The sequence below is a fragment of the Mandrillus leucophaeus genome, unplaced genomic scaffold (assembly GCF_000951045.1).
Source record: "Mandrillus leucophaeus isolate KB7577 unplaced genomic scaffold, Mleu.le_1.0 Scaffold629, whole genome shotgun sequence".
Lineage (NCBI taxonomy): Eukaryota > Metazoa > Chordata > Mammalia > Primates > Cercopithecidae > Mandrillus > Mandrillus leucophaeus.
The window spans coordinates 1,558,729-1,580,847 of NW_012106797.1; the positions used below are offsets into that span (position 1 = coordinate 1,558,729).

Here is a 22,119-nt window from a genome sequence, read left to right on the forward strand (position 1 = left end):
TTGTGACTGCATTTAAATTTTCAGTACACTGGTTTTGATAATTCTATGAAGCCAAATTATGTACCTGTTTGTCCCAAGTAAATAAGTGAGGGGCTCAATTATATAGAAAAAAAAACAATGAGATTTCCTTTCTTAGAAAGAATCAGCAATTTTCAGTTAAGAATGCAATGCTTTGCCATTTATATAGATCTGAGAATGAACTTCTGGATGATATAAATCTTTGTTGCTCCTTTTTAGTCTCAAGCTCTCACTTTTGGCATTTTAGGATTTTAGAGGAAAAAGGCAGGAACAGTAGTAGAAAATTCAAATGAGTAAGTTCTATTTTTTAGCAGCTCTCACAAAAAATATAAGAGATTAAAATGACTAGCAAAAAAATATATGTTGGGTAGGATGAGGAATTGTAATTATTCATATAATTAATTCTACAAACACTTTTTATTGTATATTATGTTATAGGTACCTTCCTTGCGCTAGATACTTAGAATTCAAAAACAGATTAAAACCCACATTGGATTACTTGTCTTCAAAGGATCCAGGTCTAATCCTAACTTGATACCTGTAGCTAGAGATAATTGAATCGGCAGTGCATATTTGTTCCTGGAATTCAAAACCTTGTATATATCGGTAGTATCTATATATGATGCGATCACTGTGATGGCAAATGTATTCATATTACAGCATATATAAACCTTATGTCATGAGGCACTTTAGTGATGATGTATACATCATGATTAAAAGTATACATTAATTGGAAGAGGAGAAAGAAAAGAAATCACAAGAATGTATTTTGTTTGAAAGCTAATCACCTATTTAATTGAGGGTATCAGCTATAATTATTCCACTAATCAACCACAACTTTCAGCTGCAGTTTCTCATTCAGCACACATATATTGAGCATTTCTACATTTTTGTTCTGAGTTCAGGGGATATAACGGAAAAAGACCAAGTGTCTATTCTTAAGATGCTTGCAGCCTGGAGGAAACAGACACATAATCCACAAACCATATGGTGCAATACCCCTAAGTATTAATAAGATAGTGATTAGGACAGGATGCAGTGGGATCTCGGAAGTAAGACCCTCTGAGTTGGTCAGGGGGAAACAAGAAAGGCTTCCTTAAGAAATCTTTTTATTATGCTTCATATTCCAAGCACCCAGCACAGTGACTGGCACATAAAAGATAATTGATAAAAGTTTGTGGGATTCCTTAATTAATTAAGATTTTAAGCAATGTGAAGAATTCAAAAAAAAGTATAAGGTCCTGACTTTGAAAAAGCTTAAAAATTCTAGTGGATAGATGAGACATAAGCACATAACATGAATACTAAAAATAAGAGATTTTAATGAAGCATTAACGGTTTCCATGCAACATTTGTCACAGAGTAATAAGGTGTTACCTTGAGTTGGAGGTGATCCAGGAAGACTTCTTGAGGGAAGTGAGAATTTAAGTGTTCCTTGCAGGGTTGCTGTAGATTTCATGAGGTAGACGGGGAAATCCCTGCTGGAGGTCAGGGAGGAGCTCAGTGTGGCTAGGGATCTGGAGCAGGATAATAGTAACCTATAACACTGGGAAGGTAGGCTGGGGCTCAATTTAAGAGACCTTTACATTCCAAGACTAACACATTTGAACTGCATCCTATAAATTACAAGAAGTCACTAAGGGATTTTGAGCAGTATGGTATAATAAAAACTGTATTTTGTGTATGTATATAAATATGAAACATGTAGAAATATCTTTCTTCCCTTAAAGTAAAATATCTTTCCTCCCTTACGCTCACCTTTTTTTCCCTTGAAAAAGATTGTCATTTTGTTCTATCTTTTATTTTTCCACTTTCTAAAAAACTTTTTTGAAATAATTTTAGACTTACCAAAGCACTGGAAGAATAGTACAGAGAGTTTCCATTTACCCTTCATCCAATACAACTGTATTTCTAAAATTGGAATCAGGTTAAAGACCAGTTAGGTCTTTAAGATGCACATACACATAAGTGGATTTACTAAGATGGCTTCTTTAGATAGGCTGAAAATGGACAATTAATAAAACTGGATCTCCGGACTACATTGTACACTTGGTTAAAATGACCAGCTTGTGTTTGTGCCAAGTACGCAGCCTCAGGACAAAGGGTTACATGTGCCATTAGTACAAACAGGAGGCATGCTTGCTTTGGGCTTTGAAACAAATGATTAGAAGAACTGCAGTGTAACTCAGCCACTTTTGACTACCCTTAGGGTTACCATGTCTGATGCCCTTAGGAAAAAGGGTCCTTTAAAACCACTCTCCCCACTACCTTCCTCATACCCTGCCTCTGTCCTACAGGAGCAGGAGTGGCTATGGTTTGGTAGATTGGGCCGCCCTTGCTAAAGGGATTAACAGGAAAAGATCAGCACACACAGGTATAGTTGTCCCTCTGGTTTACAACTTCATGTGCTTGGCATCTTTAGGGCCAAGGCTGACGTCCCTTTACATGTGGTTAGGATGTGATAAGATGTAAAAACTTGGGTATGAACCAAGGCCTCCTTTGATTTGAAGCTATCTATGTCTCACCACCTCAGGAGAAGTGGTTGCTCCAGATACATGGTCTGGCCTGGCTGGCAAGAGTTTTTTGCACTAAGATTTGGGGACAAATCCCCAGAAAATAATGAGGTGTTAATTTGCTTTTCTTTGCCATTATTGCATCCTTAGCAACCATAGCGGAAGTGATTACTGTAGTCTCAGAGGACTTGGGTATTTCTGACCCTCTGTCTGTAATACTAAGTAATAGCACCCTAACCTGAACACAGCCCTTAACAGTGCCTGTCACCTTAGATGGTATCATATTATTTTGGTTCATAGTAAGGTCTCAAAAAAAATAAAATAAAATAAAATAGAGAGAGAGAGAGAAAAGGAAAAAGAAAAAAAAAAAACATGAATTCTTTCCCCTTTTCCTTTATTACTGTAAGTAGGAAGCTACTGTGGTTTTCAACTGTATTTTTTATTTGAAAAAGCTCAGTTGGTGGTTAGTTCATTATAAAGCCTCAACCCCACATTCATTGCAGCATTATCCACAATAGCCAAGATATGGAAACAACTTAAAGGTCCATTAACAGATGAATGGATAAAGAAAATGTGAGATGTATGTATGTGTATATATGTGTGTGTATACACATACACATGTGAAATATGTACATATGAGATAATGAAATATTTGGCTTTAAAAATAAAAGAAATCTTGCCATTTGTGACCATGTGGATGAACCTAGAGGGCATCATGCTAAGTGAAATAAACCAGACACAGAAAGACAAATAGCGCATGATCTCACTTACAAGGAATCTAAAATAGTTGAACTCATAGAAAAAGAGAGTAGAAAAGGTTCTTGCCAGAGGCCTGGGGGTGGTGGAGGAAATGGTGAAGTGTTGCTCAAAGGGTACAAACTTTCAGTAATACAACAAACTAAGTTCTGGAAACCTACTGTACAGCATGGTGACTATAGTTAAGAATATTGGCCGGGCGCGGTGGCTCACGCCTGTAATCCCAGCACTTTGGGAGGCCAAGGAGGGGAGATCACAAGGTCAGGAGATCAAGACTATCCTGGCTAACACAGCGAAACCCCGTCTGTACTAAAAACACAAAAAATTAACTGGGCATGATGGCACACGCCTGTAGTCCCAGCTACTTGGAAGGCTGAGGCAGAAGAATGGCTTGAACCCAGGAGGTGCAGGTTGCAGTGAGCCGAGATCATGCCACTGCACTCCAGCCTGGGTGACAGAGTGACTCCGTCTCAAAAAAAAAAAAAAAGAATATTGCACTGTAAACTTGAAATTTGCTAAGAGAATAGATCTCAAGTGTTCCCACTGCACACACACAAAAATAGTAACAATGTGAGGTGATGTATATGTTAATTAGCTTGACTGCGGTCATCATTTCATAACATATATCAAAACATCACATTGTACACCTTAAATAGATACAATTTTTGTTTGTCAAGTATACTTCAGTAAAGCTGTAAGAAAAATAAGTCTCAAGGATGCCTGCTTTCATGAACAGGCAGAATTCTACCAAAAACTTGCTTATGCAACTGTCTTGAAAAGAATATATGCTTCTGTATTAAAGGAATATTTAAAAGATTTCACAAGTATTCATTCACAAAATATCTTTTGCATATATTACTCAAGTCACCTTATGCAAAGCCCTGAAAACAATGAAAAGAGTAACACTCTCACATAATGATCTGAGTATAGATTAAAATAGATGGAAGTAAATTATTCTGGGAAATCTGATATTTTTTAATTCAAAAAAAATTTGAGATTTTATTTATAAAACAAAGCCAAAGTAATTTTTAAAATTTTAAAATATTATAATGTAACATTTTAAAATTAGCAATATATTCATATAGTTCAAAATTTAAAAAGTATAAAAAGGCATGCAAGGAAAAATTATCTTTCTTACCCCTTATTGGAGTATATTTAAAGCAGGAGAAATACGTAAGAAAGCCATCAGCCATCTCTCTTTCGTTCTTTTTTTTTTTTTTTTCTGTTTTCCATGTTTGTGTTTCTGAGTAATTGTCACCATGACAACATCATATATTAAGTAAGTTACCTGACATTAATCAGGAGGTCAGAATTTACTACCAAATGTTTGGAAAGCAGCCCTTATGTGTATGATTTAACCCAAAATGATGTTTTTTTGAACTTACAAATCATGCATTCTCTAAGGAAAATCTCAAAGCTGATAATCAAGCAATAACAACAGATATGTCATGGTACTAAGTTTAAATTATTTCATTATAAAAACTGTATAAATAATCAAAAGCAGAGGTTAGGCAAGAAATTACACATTGTTTTTCAATGACAATAATAGTGCATATTCCTATGTGTCCTACCATTATAAAAATATTTACTAACATAAGTCCATGTCCAATATATACTTGTTGAATGAATGATTTAAAGTATGCAAATAGCAAATTTAACCAAAGGTCAAACAAAGCTTTTTTAATTCCTTGGCAAATACACTTTATCCAAAATATCGCCTTAGAGAATCATACTTTTAGAAAACGAGACAGCCAAATTACCCAACCCCAATGGATAAATCTCATTTTAAAAAGACAATCACTGAAAGAAAACCCACAACTTATCATGATGGTACCTCTCTTTGTTCAATAGCAGTCAGTTTCATGGAGTTCATTCTTTTGCTCAATCTATCTCTCTGGTAGCAGTTTATACTAGTTTGTTTATTTTCCCTTGGAAGATGAACTGCGGCTGAACATCCTTCTTACAGTGAAATCTAATTGACTTTGAGGCAGTTAAGTCGATATTAACCTTCTACCCAAGTCAAAACAACACCTTTTCCCATAAACTTCTCCTCAGGCCCCCAATACTTACACTACCAGATTGCAATCCTGAATCATTTAGATGCTTATCTGCGGTACCCCTCTCAAATTTTCCATCTCTCTCTTAAAATGTAGGTATTAAATGGAGTCATGTCTCATTACCAATGTCAAGCAAAGGGGAAGTATTTTTCTTGATTGATGTATATCTTCTCTTTATCCCATTCCAGCAACGCTCTGTTGATCTACCTCATATCCCTATTATTTCATTCTAATACTGTGATAAACTTTTTAAAAATTATTAATAAGTATTCCACAATGCTGAAGTTATGCTGAGAAATGGCCCATGACAACATTCGAGTGTTCCGTTCTCTTCCTTCCTAGTGCCATTCATTTGCTCCTCCTGAACTGTTTTCTGTTCTTTATCCACTGTTTCACTGAATGGCAAGCACCACTTTGTATCTGGATCATACAGACACAGATATATATTATTATAAAATATGTATAAAATAATAATATATAGGAGGTGAAAACCATGGCCTAATCCAGGGTCATCCAAAGACTAACAAACTTATTCTGAAGTCTGTCATGTAAATCACTGAGGAAAAGAGTAAATAATCCAGTCGTCGGACCAAAGTTAATAAACTGGTATTGCTTTACACAGTGTGTTTCAGCCTATTAATAAGGCAATTGTTAGAATTTTAAGGTACTATCACGCAACACATAACATTTGAGTCAAAGACAGGCTGCATATACAATGGTGGTCCCATAAGATTATAATGGAGCTGAAAAATTCCTATGGGTTAGTGATGTCATAGCCATTGTAGGGTAACACATTACTCACATGTTTATAATGATGCCGGTATAAACAAACGTACTGTGCTGTCAGTCTTATAAAAGTCTAACACATACAATTATATACAGTATATAGTACTTAATAATGATAATAAGCAACTATACTATTGAATTACGTATTTACTATACTATACTTCTCTCTTTGTTTTAGAATGTACTCTTTCTACCTATTTTTTTTTTCCTGAAGTTAACTGTAAAACAGTCACAGGCAGGTCCTTGAAAAGGCATTCCAGAGGAGGGTATTGTTAGCAGAGGAGATGACAGCTCCATGCATGTTACTGCTCCCAAAGATCTTCCAGTAGGACAAGATGTGAAGGTGGAAAACAATGATATGGATGGTCTGATCCTGTGTAGACCTGGGCTAATGTGTGTGTTTATGTCTATTTTTTTAACAAAACAATTTAAAAAGTAAAAAATAAAAACATTTAAAAATCAAAAAAGAATATAGAATAAGGATGTAAAAAAAGAAAATTTTTTTACAGTTGTTCACTGTGTTTTCAGCAGTATTACAAAGAGTCAAAAAGTTTTTAAAAATTTGAAAGTTTATAAAGTAAAAATGTTACAGTAAGGTAAAGTTACTTATTGTTGAAGAAAAAATATTTTTATAAATTTAGAGTAGCCTAAGTGTACAGTGTTTCTAAAGTCTACAGTAGCATACAGTAATTTCCTAGGCCTTTGCATTCACTCCCCACTCACTCGCTAACTCACCCAGAGCAACTTCCAGTCCTGCAAGCACGGTTGATGGTCAACACCCTTTACAGGTGTACCACTTTTTATCTTTTATGCTGTATTTTTACTGTAGTTATTCTGTGTTTAGATACCTTTAGACACACAAATACCATTGTGTTACAACTGCCTACAGTATTCAGTACAGTAACATGCCATACGGGTTTACAGCCTAGGAGCAGTGGGCTACACCATATAGCCTAGATATACAGCAGGCTCTACCTCCTAGGTTTGTGCAAATACACCCTAGGATATTTCTATAAGGATGAAATCACGTAAGGATGCATTTCTCTGAATGTATTCCCATTGTTAAGTGACACATGACTGCAATTCACATTTTACAGCACAAACAGGATTAATAACTTCATATAGTCTTCTAGTGAAAATATATTGTGGCCGTGAGCTGATATTTTGCATCTGTTTCATGAAGACACTCAAGAAACTCAACAACAGAGGGAGCACACACGTTGCCAAATTCCTGCTGCAAAATAAAAGCCAGGAATAGAATCAAAAGTTTCCTAATATTCCATCCTGTACACAATTGATGGTCACATCATCTACTTCTTAAAATAGATTTCATGGAAATCAACTTAGCCCTGGGTCTCATTCACATGTTTATACACATGGTAAATTTCTGAGAAGGACCAATCCATATGAAAATAAGTTCAGTTCTAGGTGGGACAGGCTATATTTACCATGGCAGTCTTGGACAACTCAATGTGAGATGAACTTACTGTAGCAGAAACACAAACTTAATTTCAAGTAAAAATTCTTTTTCTGAATATCACATTTTAAAAAGTGTGAGGCAAAGAAGACAAAAGTCTGATGAATCCAGTAGGATTCACACACAGGTAATGCTTGTTCTTTTCCATAGACGGCTTTTTTCTCCATCCATAACTTTTTTGTATAGCTTGGCATTGGCATTGAGTAGAATGTAAAAAGAGGCAGAAATTAATAAATAATGCCAATGGGTCTCAAGTTGCAAGATTAACTGTCCAAAGGAAGAATCTGACCATTTAGATGACGACTCAGTGCCTCTCTCATTTTGCCCCTTATTTGTGAGTATGTGATCATACCAGCAAGCAAAACAACGCTTAGGTTTAAAGCTTGATCATGGGCAGAAAGAAGAGAACAAGATTCCCAGCATGCTTTTGTCAACACTGAGATTATTCATAAATGTTTATTATTTTAATAAAGTAACACCTAATTTATAAGCTGTAATGCTTACAACTGTAGCTCACATAGTAGAGTGTTAGGGAATCTTTTATTTAATAGTAAATGCTTTTTTAAAGTATCAAAATTTTTTCTCTATTTTACATCAAACCTATCAATAAAACTTTAAATTCTTTACTTATCTCTGAAAACAAACCCAAATAGTATCTTTTAGCAAGAGAGAGAGTTAGTTTATGTATTGATTTTAAATTTGGACTTTAGATTTTATCATTGGTTTGCTTCTATTGACTAGAAACATCTTTTTAATCAGTAGAAACCAAAAGTCCTCTGCCGAGGTTTCAAGGCCTCCATCATCCAATCTCACTCATTTATTCAACTTTGTTTCCCTCCCTTCTCACTGCACACTGGACAGGGAGGCTTGTTCTGGACAGGCAATCCTGGATGTTCTCCTGGTCTGTCTCTTCCACTGTCTGTGCCTTTGCTCATGTTCTTCCCACTACAGGCATGTTCTCCTTTTTTCATATGCTTCTTCAGGGTCTGTCTATTTTCCAGATCTACCTTCTCCTCCAAGAAGCCTTCACTGGTACATTCCTGATCCCCTCTCCGTGCCCATCGTTGTACCACTCAGATCTTAATCAGGTCCCAGTTACCAACCTTATCTACTCCCATTCTTCCTCTCACCTTATTCTAGCTCCCCTGGCCTCCAGGCACACTCTTGCTTCAGGGTCTTTGCACATGCTCTTCCCACCATTTGAAAGGCTCTTTCCTCAGCCATCTGCATGCTTACTTCCTCGCTGCTTAACAAATATTATCTCAAATATTACCGTTCTTAACCATGCTACTTAACATTGCAACCCCATTCCCAGATTTTCTATTCTCTCTCCTTACTATATTGTTTGCACTTGATTATCGTGCAGGCAGGATTTTTGTCTGTTAAATTTACTGCTGTATCCCCAGTGCCTAGAATACTGTATGGCACATAGTAAGCACTCTAAATACCTGCTGAATACATCAAGTGAATTTACTGAATGTTAACTACAGTTGTCTCTTGGTATCTGTGGGGGATTGTTTCCAGGACCCACCACGGATGTCAAAATCCAAAGATGTTCAAGTCCCTTATATAAAATGGCACCATATTTGCATACAACCTATGGACATCCTCCTGTATACCTGAAATCATCTTAAAGATTGTAAGTAATCACTTATAATACCTAATGCAGTGTAAATGCTGTGTAAATAGTTGTTATACCATATTGTTTAGGGAATAATGACAAGAAAAAAGCCTATACATGTTCAGTGTAGACCCAATTTTTTTTCAAATATTTTCAATCTGCAATTGGTTGAATCCACAGATGTAAAACCCATGGAATTCAGAGGGTCAACTGTATATCCTAAGTGCTTCATAAATATAATACATTAAATGAATTTACTGAAATGTATGTCCTAAATGCTTGATAAGTATTATCTTGTTTAATCCTCACAATACTCTATAACAGAGGTCCCCAACCCCTGAACCATGAACCCAGTGCCAGTCCTTGGCCTGTTAGAAACCAGGCTATACATATTTACAGCTGCTCTCCATCACTTGCATTACCACCTGAGCTCTGCCTCAGATCAGCAGCAGTATTAGGCTCTCATAGGAGCACAAACCCAACTGTGAACTGCACATGTGAGGGATCTAGGTTGTGTGTTCCTTATGAGAATCTAATGCCTGATGATCTGTCACTGTCTCCCATCATCCCCAGATGATGGAAAACAAGCTCAGGATTCCCACTGATGCTATGTTATGATAAGTTATATACATATTTCATTATATATTACAATGGAATAATAGTAGAAATCAAGTGCATAATAAATTTAATGCACTTGAATCATCCCAAAACCATCCACCCACATCCTGATCTGTGGAAAAACTGTCTTCCATGAAACCAGTCCCTGGTGCTAAAAAGGTTGGGAGTCTCCTGCTCTATGAGAAACGTTCTATTACTCCCAATTTTGCAGATGGAAAAATGTAACACAGAGTGAATTAACTACAGTTAAGTAACTAGCAAGTGGCAGTGTTGGGAATCAAGTCTTCTAACTTCTTTTTTTTTGAGACGGAGTCTCGCTCTGTCGCCCAGGCTGGAGTGCAGTGCCCAGATCTCAGCTCACTGCAAGCGCCGCCTCCCGGGTTTACGCCATTTTCCTGCCTCAGCCGCCCGAGTAGCTGGGACTACAGGCGCCCGCCACCTCGCCCAGCTAGTTTTTTTGTACTTTTTAGTAGAGACGGGGTTTCACCGTGTTAGCCAGGATGGTCTCAATCTCCTGACCTCGTGATCCGCCCGTCTCGGCCTCCCAAAGTGCTGGGATTACAGGCTAGAGCCACCGCGCCCGGCCCAAGTCTTCTAACTTAAAAGGACAATGTCTTTTGCACTTCATATGTCCTTTAATGCTTTATATGTCCTAAATGCTCTTACATACATTCTATCCTTATCACAAGAAAAAAAATGAGCAATTACTGAAAAGAGTTAGTTTATTTATAGTATACAATCACTTTCTAAAAAAGAATTTAAGGCAATTAGCTTTAGATATAATTTTTCTCTTACAAAAAAAAAAAAAAAAAAAAAAACCGGAGGAGGAGGGAAAGGAGGAGAAAAAAAAGAACATCTATATAATAACAATTACTAGCCAACATTAGGTGAAAAAAAGTAGAGAACCCAAGGCTTGGCTCTAGTGTCTTTCTAGGAATTATTAGGTAAGAAAAACATCCCGAATTGTCTGGAACATGAAATAAATCTATACTAAGTCTAGGTACTCAAAACTAAGAAGATTACAAAAATATAAATTGCAGGCATCTAGTAAGTCCACAGTCTGTTAGTACTACAGAGCCTGGTCCAGGAGCCATCGTCAGTAGGATAGGGTGGGGATGAAGCATGAGTTTTAAGTGGAAACAATAAAACTGATGAAGGCTAACTGAGCTTATACCTATAACATAAACACTGGGGTGGTCATAATAGATGTTTACAGCCAACAGCAGTTCTTACTGGTTGATGCCCCTACTGTCTGGGTTGCTAAATACTTTGGAAATCATCCCTGAAGCTAACATTTTTTAAGTGCTTAATATACACCGGACACTATGCTGAAAGCTTCCACAGATTAATTCATATAGTCCTCCAACATCCCTACGAAGTAGAAACACATTATCCTCATTTTATGGATGAAAAAAGCCACAGATGACAAACAACGTTCACCAAGTCACACAGCAAAGTAAGCAGTCAAGCTGGATGCACACCAAGGCCTTCCAGCTCCTTAGTCTCTCCCTCAATCACTACACTCTACTGCTTAACAACAACCAATGGTTCAGCATTGGCTAAACAGACCATATAATATTTTTAGGTAAACCTAAACATATGTGTAAATTTGTATTTATCTGAAATACTAAAATCACTATCTTTCTTCTTAACAATTGTTTTTGCCCCTTAAGTTATCCCAAGCAAACTCCTTGAAGTTTTGTATTTTCTACCCTAGTATCTCCAGCACAGAGTCTAACATCATAGGAGTCTGATAAATGTTTATGAAGTGAGTGAAAAAATAAAAGAATGACAAAACTGGGTATTTATTTTTACATCTCACCTGAAAAATGGCACTTTCCACAGATATAAAGCTCCTTGGCTCTGAGTGTAGGCTTAGACAAATTATGTATTAATTATTAAGTGTAGCCAGCTAAAAAATTACCAGAGCAGAAGTTAAAATAGTAAAACTAACAAAAAAACAAACAAGCACCACATTAAATATGAGTATATAAAATAAACCTTAATTAGCTTCTTTTCTCTACCATAAAGCAGGAGAGAAATTAAGCCATGGAAGGAAAAGTTCTAATCTACTTAAGTAAATGATCAATTTAATGTTATAATCTTCTTGATCTTATAAAAATATTACAGGTTTTTTTTCAAAGCACAAGGCCTACCAAGTTCAGAAATGCATGTTTATTACTCCTAAACATAGGTATGTATGATTTGGTCATGTTTATTAAAGGAAAATCGCAATTGTATGGTTGGTCTTTATGTTTCAAATATTAACATTTTTATTCATCACAATACATTTTATCTTAACTGAGTGTGTTCCTCTTTAAATGGCAACCTCATAACATGTTTAAACTGTATAAGGATCACTAAATAGAAAATTTAAAAGGAACCTCCAGAATATTTTTCTCAAAATAAAAACAGCTCAATCTTTTTCCTCTCATCTGCTTTACTCATATACCTTTTCATATACAGAGTTTTAAATAGCTATATTAAAACATTACGTTAAAATTCTCCTCTCCTTAAAAGAAACTAACAAAAAAGAGCCTTTTATTGTTTCCTTCCCTCTTCTCATTCTCAGAATAATGTCTGCCTACCAAAGACTAGAATGAGACTTTCATTTTAATTTCAACTGAAGCACATGTCATAGTTGTATTACTACACTACATCAACAGGAAACAAAATTACTCATCCATTCCACTGAGATAGCTAATACTAAAAGACTCAACACATTTTCTCCCTTCTTAAAGGACCTATGTGATAGGATTAGGTTTTGCAAATTCCAAAATACATTTACGGAGTGGGATTTAAAAATGGAATCCCTTTGCCATTCACTTTAGTTTTAAACAGCTTGTTTATCTTCTTCCTGCTAGCACAAAATGCAGTACAGAAATGGAAACCAGATTTCTTTATGTAGTGAATTTCATGTGGTTTCCACATTTCTCCTGGTAGTAGATTCCTAGCAGACAAGCATCTAAATAAATTCCTCCATGAGTGATTTTTAAGTCAGATGGCATCTGTAGCATTTTGTGGCACTTTCTAAACACACTCTCAAATGCACCAAAAATGGCCTACACATTGTGGCATTCTTCAATGCAGTTTTAAAGACTTTATTCAGGTAAATAAAGATTACATAATGTAATCTTGGAAGGTGATTTTTAGTGGCCTTGATTCTTACTCAAAAGGAATCCTCTTTCTTTGATTCCTTCCATTCAAGAAAATCTCAGATTAATTAATATGTGTTTATTCACCTGATTCCATTTGGGGAACTATTGTAGGGCATACCTAGAAACTACAGGTATGGCCCTGGACCTCAAGATGCTTCTAATCAAGTTAGAAAGATAAGATATAAATATCAGAATAAGTGAAATGACAGTTTAAGAAGAATCAGCAGAGCACAAGCAACAAATAAATGAATGAATGAATGAATGAATGAATGAATGAATTAAACAGACAATAAGGTCTATATATGTTATTTGGAAATATTTGGTGTGCAATATTCTTTGGAACCTTAGAAAAACTGCTTTTAAATAAAAGTATGATCAATCTGTAACTCTATCCTTCTTTCTCCACCCTTCTGAAGACATTTAATGTTTAAAAAAATCAAAAGCAACTGGGTCATAGAAAAATTATTTTAAAGGCCACATGGAAGTATCAAAGCAATTAGTTTGGGAGCTATTTGTTTTTAAGAATGCATACATAGGGTTTAATTCATCTGATTGAAAATTTAAGGAGAAGAAACAAAATCTTATTAAATAACCTAACACATTTTTACCAGTAGCTCAATTTCAACTCAATGTTCTAAAAAAGAAACAGGATGAATGGGGACTGGAGAGAAGAGGAATACTCAGAGAAAGCCTCGTGCTGAACAGAGGAAAGATGGAAAGAAAAGATGAAGTAGTGGAAAAGAGGAGGAGGAAAAAGGGCGAAAACTAATAAGCCTGTTTTACTGAATGCTTTCTGATCACTTGACTGATGCATATATTGAAGTATGGGAAATTAACACATATCACAGTCTTTTGATAAAATAACTAGTTTAATATTCTCTGCTCCTATTCTCTGTAAATGTTCAGGGACAACATAAAAGTCACCAAGGGTAGAAATGGTATTTGCTACAACACCATAATCACTTTCCCTAAGGCACTGCCATGGCATTCTCCAAACTGTTGCCATATGAACTTGTTGCAGAATGTTTTCAAAAGCATCCCAATTTATTTTATCCATATCATCGAATTAGACCTCCCAACCACCTCTCAGGTAGGTATCTTTCTTTATAACATTTGGCAAATGAGAAAATGGCAGAGCTGAACTTGAACCAATCAATTCTAATGCTCCTTCTCTGATATCTCAGTTGAATTCAAAAAAGCAAAAGTTTCATTTAACTTCAAAGAAGTAGAATTTGTTAAAGATGAAGTTTTGAAACTAAATATAACTAATTAAATCTGTACAAACACTAAGTCATCAAACAGTTTCTGCTCTTGGCACTGAAACACTTGGCTTTAGTGTATTCACTGTGAATGTTAATTCAAAACTTTTATTTCACAATCACACTATACACTGGTAAGCAAGTTATCTTACATACTTATGTAAATTATCTTACATTGTTAAAAACTGTTTTTAAGATGGCCCTTCTAAACAGTTTCTGTCAGCATGCACATTTACAAAAAATTCACTAAAATTCCTCTATATTGAATGTGAAGGAGACATGTACCGTGGGAATGGTAGTTTTAAGTGGGGAATTTGATATACTCAGAAATCCTCCCATGTACATACACAGGACAAATGCATTGAAAATGATATAGTATGGGAATGCAACAGAAGTGGCATTCATCTATATTTGTCTGAATCTACAACATGCAATCTAAAACAAAATCAAATTAAATAATAATTTAGTTATTATTTAATAATAAAAAGAGTTACAGTTGACATTACCTCAAATCAGATCCCACCCAACCCACATAAGAATCACAGGGTAAGCAATACTAATTATTTTATGATCTGAAGACAAAGAAAGAACTAAAATTAACGTTGATTTATGAAGTAGATAAAGCAAAATTTACTAGAAAATCAACTCCCAGTAGCTTTCTTGTCCTTTGTTAAAGATTAAAAAGAATGAAGGACTCAACTTTCCAAAAATTAACCAATTGAATTGTAGTACTGAAAACTTCAAGTTCTGGAATCATTGAAAAAAAAAAAAAAGAAAAAAGGAAGGGAAGTCCATTATCCTAAAACTGGCTTCACCACTAGCAGAAGGCAATTACTTCTAGAAAATTTGAAAGGATCTTTTTAGCCAGCACAGTGGCTCATGCCTGTAATCCCAACACACTGGGAGGCCAAGATGGGAGGATCCCTTGAGTCCAGGAGTTTGAGATCAGCCTGGGTAACACAGGGAGACTCTGTCTCTACAAAAAAATTTAAAAAATAAAAGTAACCAGGCATGGTGGTGCACACCTGTAGTCCCAGCTACTTGGGAGGCTGAGAGATTGGAGTATCACTTGATCCCAGGAGGTCGAGGCTGCAGTGAGCCATTACTGTACCATTGCACTCCAGTCTGAGTGGCAGAATGTTTCAAACAAACAAACAAACAAAGACTCCTTTTATACTACTTATCCTCACTGTTTTTCTCTCTTCAGAAAACTTAAAAAACAAAGAAACAACAATTAGTGCACTTGTCGGTACTAACTTCATGAGACTCTGAAAATGCCTATGGATGCAAGTTGAACCTCAAGCATCTGCCCTAGTAGTTGACACACACATTGGCCAGGAAGCACCTGAGGCCACCCCACATATTCTCAATGGAGTACAAATCCCTTAAAGAAAAAATAATGAGTTAATAATCTACTAGCTTTTCAGCAAAACAAGACATTATTTCAAAAGCAATCATAATCCATTCTGGCCAATGAAAACCAAGGCTAGTTTTTTCTTGAAGAACCTGAGGAGAGATGGAAACAAAGTAAATTGTACCAGAGGAAACCATTTTGTCATAGGACAGAAGATTGGGAGTAAAGTGAGTGTTCCCCAAACAAAAATGAACCAATAGTACACAAAATGTGTGTGTAGTTTTTAAATGAAGTCAGTGACAGCTCCACTGAAATAGAAATCAATGCCCCTACCTTGTTGCATTTGCAAAATTACAAAGGTATTTCTTACCCAATATTTCTATGTTAACCTTTAACTATCGCTATGAAGCTCTGACAGGCAAAAGTTAAAAAAAATAGAAAAGACTGAAATGTGTATACACTAAAACTAACTTTTAAGATTACAAAAAGCACTGCACATGCCCTAGGCTTAAAATACTACTTTAAAAGGGGTAAATAATTTATTTTGATGTTAATAATTCTCATATAGAGATGATCTGGTTTACTTTAAATATATACATAAATACATACACATTTATATACATATCTACATATACTATATACACCTATATATGCTCACATACATTTGCACATACAATTGCACATATATCTAGACCTGCTTATCAGTCTATCCATCCGTAGATCTGTAGTAAAACCAGATAAACACAAGAGTGAGAAAGGTTATGATGGCTTTTCAACAAGACTCTCCAAAGGGTTATCTTAAGAAGTCAGCTTCCATTACAGTGTTTTTAAAACAATCCTGTTATCATTTCCTCAGAATCAAGCTTTTTTTTTTCTATTTTCATTTGTTTCATACTCACAATGCATTTACTCACTGAGATTATAAAAGCCTTGAGGAAAATAACGTACTTTCTTCCTGAACAGTGTTTGCTTTGCTGTGGCTAAGCTTTGGAGACACCAGACCTAGGGGGTCAGTGAGCATAAAGATCGGGTGACTGGTGCGTCCCGCAGCAGGCTTACCTGCATAAAGCTTAGGTCTGGGCCAGGCCCTGTTCTACGCTCTTTTCTGTTTTAGAGATGAGGAAACCAGAGGTCAGAAAAGTTAAATAATTTGCCAAGGAAGCATCATAACAAGCTGTGAAGCCAGGATTCAAACCCATGCCAGCTGGCTCCAGAATACCCACACGACACTGCCTCCTTGAGCTTCTGCTTCCTCATCTGTAACCATGGAGAGATCCTACCTTTCAGAATTGCTGGATTAAGTTATATCACATGTGAAAGACACTAGCATGGATGCTGGCATAAAATAAGTGCTCAAAAGAAAATACTAACTAAACAAAACAAACCTCTAAATTCAGAAAACAGTATATGTTATTACCTCTATAGCTTTTGTACTCTCATCCTGAGTGGCAGTGAAGTGGCACTGAATCTGATTCTGTGTGGCAAATGGAAATCACTTTTAGTTGATTAATACTAAAATAAGTGTTTATAAAGATATGTGGTTAATACCCATTTGCAACCTATAAATAACCTTTCGACATGAACCAATTTATATGCCAAGTACTTTTTTTGGTATGTAAAAGTAAAGCAAATTTCCATGATGGTGTGAATAGAAGTATTTTAATATGGTCTCATATGTCCTTAGAAGCTAGAATAAATTCTCTGGAAACTGAACAGAATTGAGAAGGCTAGTTAACATATTTATAATGGACACAACTAAACAGACTTATGTTGGATCAAACCCTTTTAGAAATTCATGTAATTTGGGTTTCCCCTTTTGTATATACCAGAAGATTAAAATCCTAAAATAAAGGCAATGTGCTATGTGTTGCACAAGTATGCCTATCATTACTTAAAGACATAGAGCTTCTAAAATGACCTACTGCATAATTGCAGGTATTCTGAGTAAAGCAGAAAGCGTCCCTTCACACACATGCATCCTTGTAGCCATTATGCTTAACTTGTATCCCCATCCACAGAAAGGGTACTTTCTCCACCCCTGCAGAAAAAAAAAGTAGTTTCTGAGTCCTTGTATTATGCACATACAGATATTTTTTCTTTTGGATATCATGCATATTCATGTTTGAGTCACACTAAGGAAATAAAATACTGGTGATGCCAAAAGACATCAGGAGTCAATACTCTAAAATTGTCAGTGACCTGACAACACCATGTTTCTCTTGTCCAAGGGAACCAGTCCTCGTTCTAAAGTCTGATTGTAACACAGAATTCAACGGAGCTCGCAGCACATAGCATTCAGATGATGCTTATCAGCTTTTGAGGGTGGAAGCAGGCAGCAGACTACACTCCTAGTACGCTCTCACTTAAAATCTGCCTGAAAAGGCCAGCAACAATTTTCTAATCCCTTTAACTTGCCTTTCCCTAAAGATCTCACGACAGTGCTTCCAATTTTACTGGAGTCATAAATCATATATTTCCTTTCTTGTGACTGGTATCCAATAGAGCTAGAGTTTTTAAGGTTTGTCTGCTGGACGTATTATGTTACTGAAATATAAAAATGGCTGCTGTGCACGCCAGTGGTTAGTAAAACTCAAAGACGTAACATTAGCTTTCTCAATTGATTTGAGGAAAGAATGTTCATAAAATATATACTGCTTTTGGTTAGGAGCTTATTTCTAAATAAACAGACTCAGCAATGGAAATTTTAGAGACAGGCAAAAACAAAACATGCGTCTGTAAATGTACGTTTTAAAATCAATTCTCTCACAATCTTTGTCTTTTGTAAACTTTCTGAAGATTGTAAACTCAGTTGCATTAAGTTGATAATTTATAGCTTTCTAATTTAACTTCTTTTTCAGTTGTTGAAGGAAAATCTCTTACCCCTCTGAAATATTTCTCCTCTATTTTACAGGCTGATGTTGCATCTCTGCCTAAGAAGGCACTTCACTGCAGTGATTTGAGGGAAGCCATTTGTTTGTGATTCAGGCAAGGGAAGAAAAGTGGAACGCTCTGCTACAACGTATCTAGTCCTTTGGGCCCTAACAAAATAGGAAATGCAGGAGATTAGGGGACTGCATTGCCTCCAATTAAAAAAAAAAAAGTGCTAATCCACACAACATAAAGCCAAACTAAGTGGGGCTATCTTCTCTAATTAGCAATGAACGAAGGTCAGCTAGATTTTTATCTTAGCTACAAATTGGGAAGGAGAAAAGGAGAAAGGAAATACTACAACTTGGTTAGATCCTGCTTTTCACACAAGATTGTATGACTGGTAGTTGCACAGGATGCTTCCAGAAGATTAGAAGGCCAAAAATAAGCAAGGAAATATGGTTGGCTCAATGTTTACATTTATTTCAAAAAGAATAGTTCAATCTGGTATGGTAGTTGCAGACACATACATAAATATTAAAAGCACACTATGTTTTTTATGATTTTTTTAAGAGAGCTGTAATTCCTAAGTTACTATCATGACGAATATTTGACCAGAAACCACATGCATACCATATAGCTCTTTACTCATTCTTTTACAGTTTACTGAATGGCCTACAATCAGCCAGTCAAAAGAAATACAAATATATTTTTCTTGCCTTCAATTAGCTTATACTTTATCTAGGAAAAAAAAGTTCAAATACATAAAATAACAAATAGTACAGGTAACATCTCAGTATAAAACTGTGAAAGCACAGCAGGTAATTAATTGGCATTTTAATAACAGGAAATACAAGCACTATAAGAATTTGTTAGGGGAACACGTTTCTGTAGGTTGACAATATTCTTCTGAGCACAAGCATTGGTGCTAGAAAAAGCTCTGAGTTCTGCCATTTGTGGACTCTGATGAAGTAATGTTTAAGCTCTCTGAGCTTTAATTTTATCATCAATAGAATGGGGATAATAATAGCTACACTATAGGGTTATCATAAGAAACTAATACATTATACGTGAATGGATTTTGTAATCTGTAAAGAAGCTGTAAAATGACTATTGAGAAAGTAGTCAAAGGAATCATGCCAAACAGTTACCATTAGTTTGGGAAGACAGAAAGGGATAAGAAGTTGGAAGGGATAATGATGATTAATTTTTTTCTTGACATACCTCTCTATTGTTTGAACTTGTGCACTAATCTTGTAACAAAAAAAAAATTAAGGCTATATAAATATTAGCTGAAGTACGCATATCTGGATATCACAAAATAATTGTAAACACTAGTAACCCTGTCCCTTTAGAGGTACATAGAAAGAAGCCTCAGTCCTGGTTTCAATTTGAGAATTTCCAAAGTCATAAAAATGTGCCAAGATTGGTAACAATAACTAACTGAAACTGTGTTTCCTTTTCATAACACTTTAAAATAGAGCATATTTTGTAGTCACCCAAAACCATCTATTGATTCAATAATCACTTTGGTCAACAACATTTGAAATAAGCAAATTAAATAACTTTAGTTCCTCAAAGTCAAGTATTTGTCATGTCCAACTTTGCTTTCTAGGGCCCAATACATTTTGGGTATTCAAGTGATAACTTTACAGACATAAGAAAAGTTATTAAGGCATTTCCAAATCAATGCCAAGGACTTTTCAGAGCAGAATGACCAACTTTTTAAACAGAACTTGGTCACAGATGTGTATTCCTAACGTTTTATGTAAGTGTGAGCTTTTTGAGGGCAGGAGTCAGATCTTAATCTCTGTATGCCCAGTCCCTGGTATTGTGACTAGCAGGTGAGTAGGCGAGAATAAATATTTGTTGAACTATTTGGAGGCAAGAACACCCTCAAACACTTCAGTTAACTGGAAACTCAAGGAGATGGACATATATTCTAAGGGGAAGTCAATTTCTATAGCTGTCTCTGGAGAAAATTCCTTAAAATGTTTAGAAAGTCATAAAGATAAGTAAAAAGTTAAGTCCTTTGATTGAAATATCATAAGATTCCTATTTGGTGTAGGTAGTAGAACCATTTGAGGGCATATAGATGTATGGACTAAGGGGAAATCATGGTGCAATCTGATCAGAACCCCTTTTGTTTGCCTTGACAAAAATTTCCAAGGCATGTCTTATATCTAAATGGAAGGGGGCAGAAGAAAGGCTTTCACTTTCTGTGGCAGAAGGAGGCCTGCTCCTGGAATGCTGGCTGACTACTGGCTCAGTGGTTTATGGTTCCTCTATGAAGACTTCATGTGAGTAAACACACAGATACTTTAAAAAATAAAATGGAGTTGGTATCCACATGTAATACAACTACTAGATTGTATGTAGTCACATTTACATTATTTCCAGTAATATGCAAGCAGTGACAGGGAAAAAAGGGAGGTGAGTCTTACAGGGCTGTGCAAGCACTATTGAATAGGCCCTAAAGACACAAGTATGGAAGTAAAAGTACAGTGATATAAAGTCATTCCTCTGACTCCTATTGATGATATAAATATTTCTATGAATGGTATACCCAGTGCTAATCTCTGTTCCATGCTAAGATGCCAGATCATTCATGTTTATCTTATTTAATCTTCCTCACAAAATAACAAGGGTTTATCATAACTTTTGAACTCTTTAGTAGTGTGCTATTTAATGAATCAAAAGAAGTCATTTTATGAAAAGCAAATGCTTTAGGACAGTACTCACTTGAAGCTTTTTGAAATATACAATGCAGCGTATAAATAAGTGATATATTTTTCTACTTCTAAAAAGCATTTCAGAAGGCCAGTGGAAATGAATCGCTTTGGCTGTACTTCTTTAAAGGATGCTAAGTTTCTTAGTTTGGTTAGTCAAATTAAAGTTGGGAGCTACCTAGAAATTTTCTCACATTTTGATCTTTAGAAGGGCAATTAATCAAGCTCTTGTTTGAGGTGACTCTAGCTTTGATCAGAATCCTACGGAGGGAAAGTGAGAGAACTACATATTCAGAATATTCAACAGTATATATAATTGAAAACAGCCACCACACGGAAAGAAAAGTAGATGCCAGTGGGCTGATATCTTATAACCTTTGGTCAAGCGGTACTTGGCAAATTTCAACAGATTTAGTTAATCAGAGATAAAACTAAGCCACAGAATACCATGAAAACAAAACAAAAGTATCAAAACAGAATCAGGAATTAACAGTGAAAAACAATGCTATACCTAACGGCGTGGATCTACCAGAGGCGATTTGTTAGACCTGAGTCGTTATTTCATAGTGGATGCTTCAAATAAAAACTTTAACGTTTCTTTAGGTCAAACTATAGCACAGCATTCAGAGAGCCAGCCAGAATAGCTGAGGGAAACTAGGAAGGCCACATGTGGAACTAATTACTCATGTAGAGGCTATGACAAAGAACATTTCTCCAGACTTTTCATGGGGGCTTCACTTTCAGGAAGTTGCTATAATTACTGTTCAAGTCTAGAGCAGCCTGCAAGCTGCTGACAGATCCAACAGACAGGAGAAGGAGGGAGAGAGAGAAGGAGTGAAAGAGAGGAGGGGGAGAGAGAGAGAGAGAGAGAGAGAGAGAGAGAGAGAGAGAGAGAGAGAGAGAGA

At 35.8% G+C, this 22,119-nt stretch overlaps 1 protein-coding gene across 5 annotated transcripts in view; it reads right to left on the reverse strand.

Annotated features, from left to right (window-relative positions):
• DNM3 (dynamin 3) overlaps positions 1-22,119 on the reverse strand; it is a 557,709-nt gene that overhangs the window by 237,844 nt on the left and 297,746 nt on the right. The gene's annotated exons all lie outside the window — the stretch shown is intronic.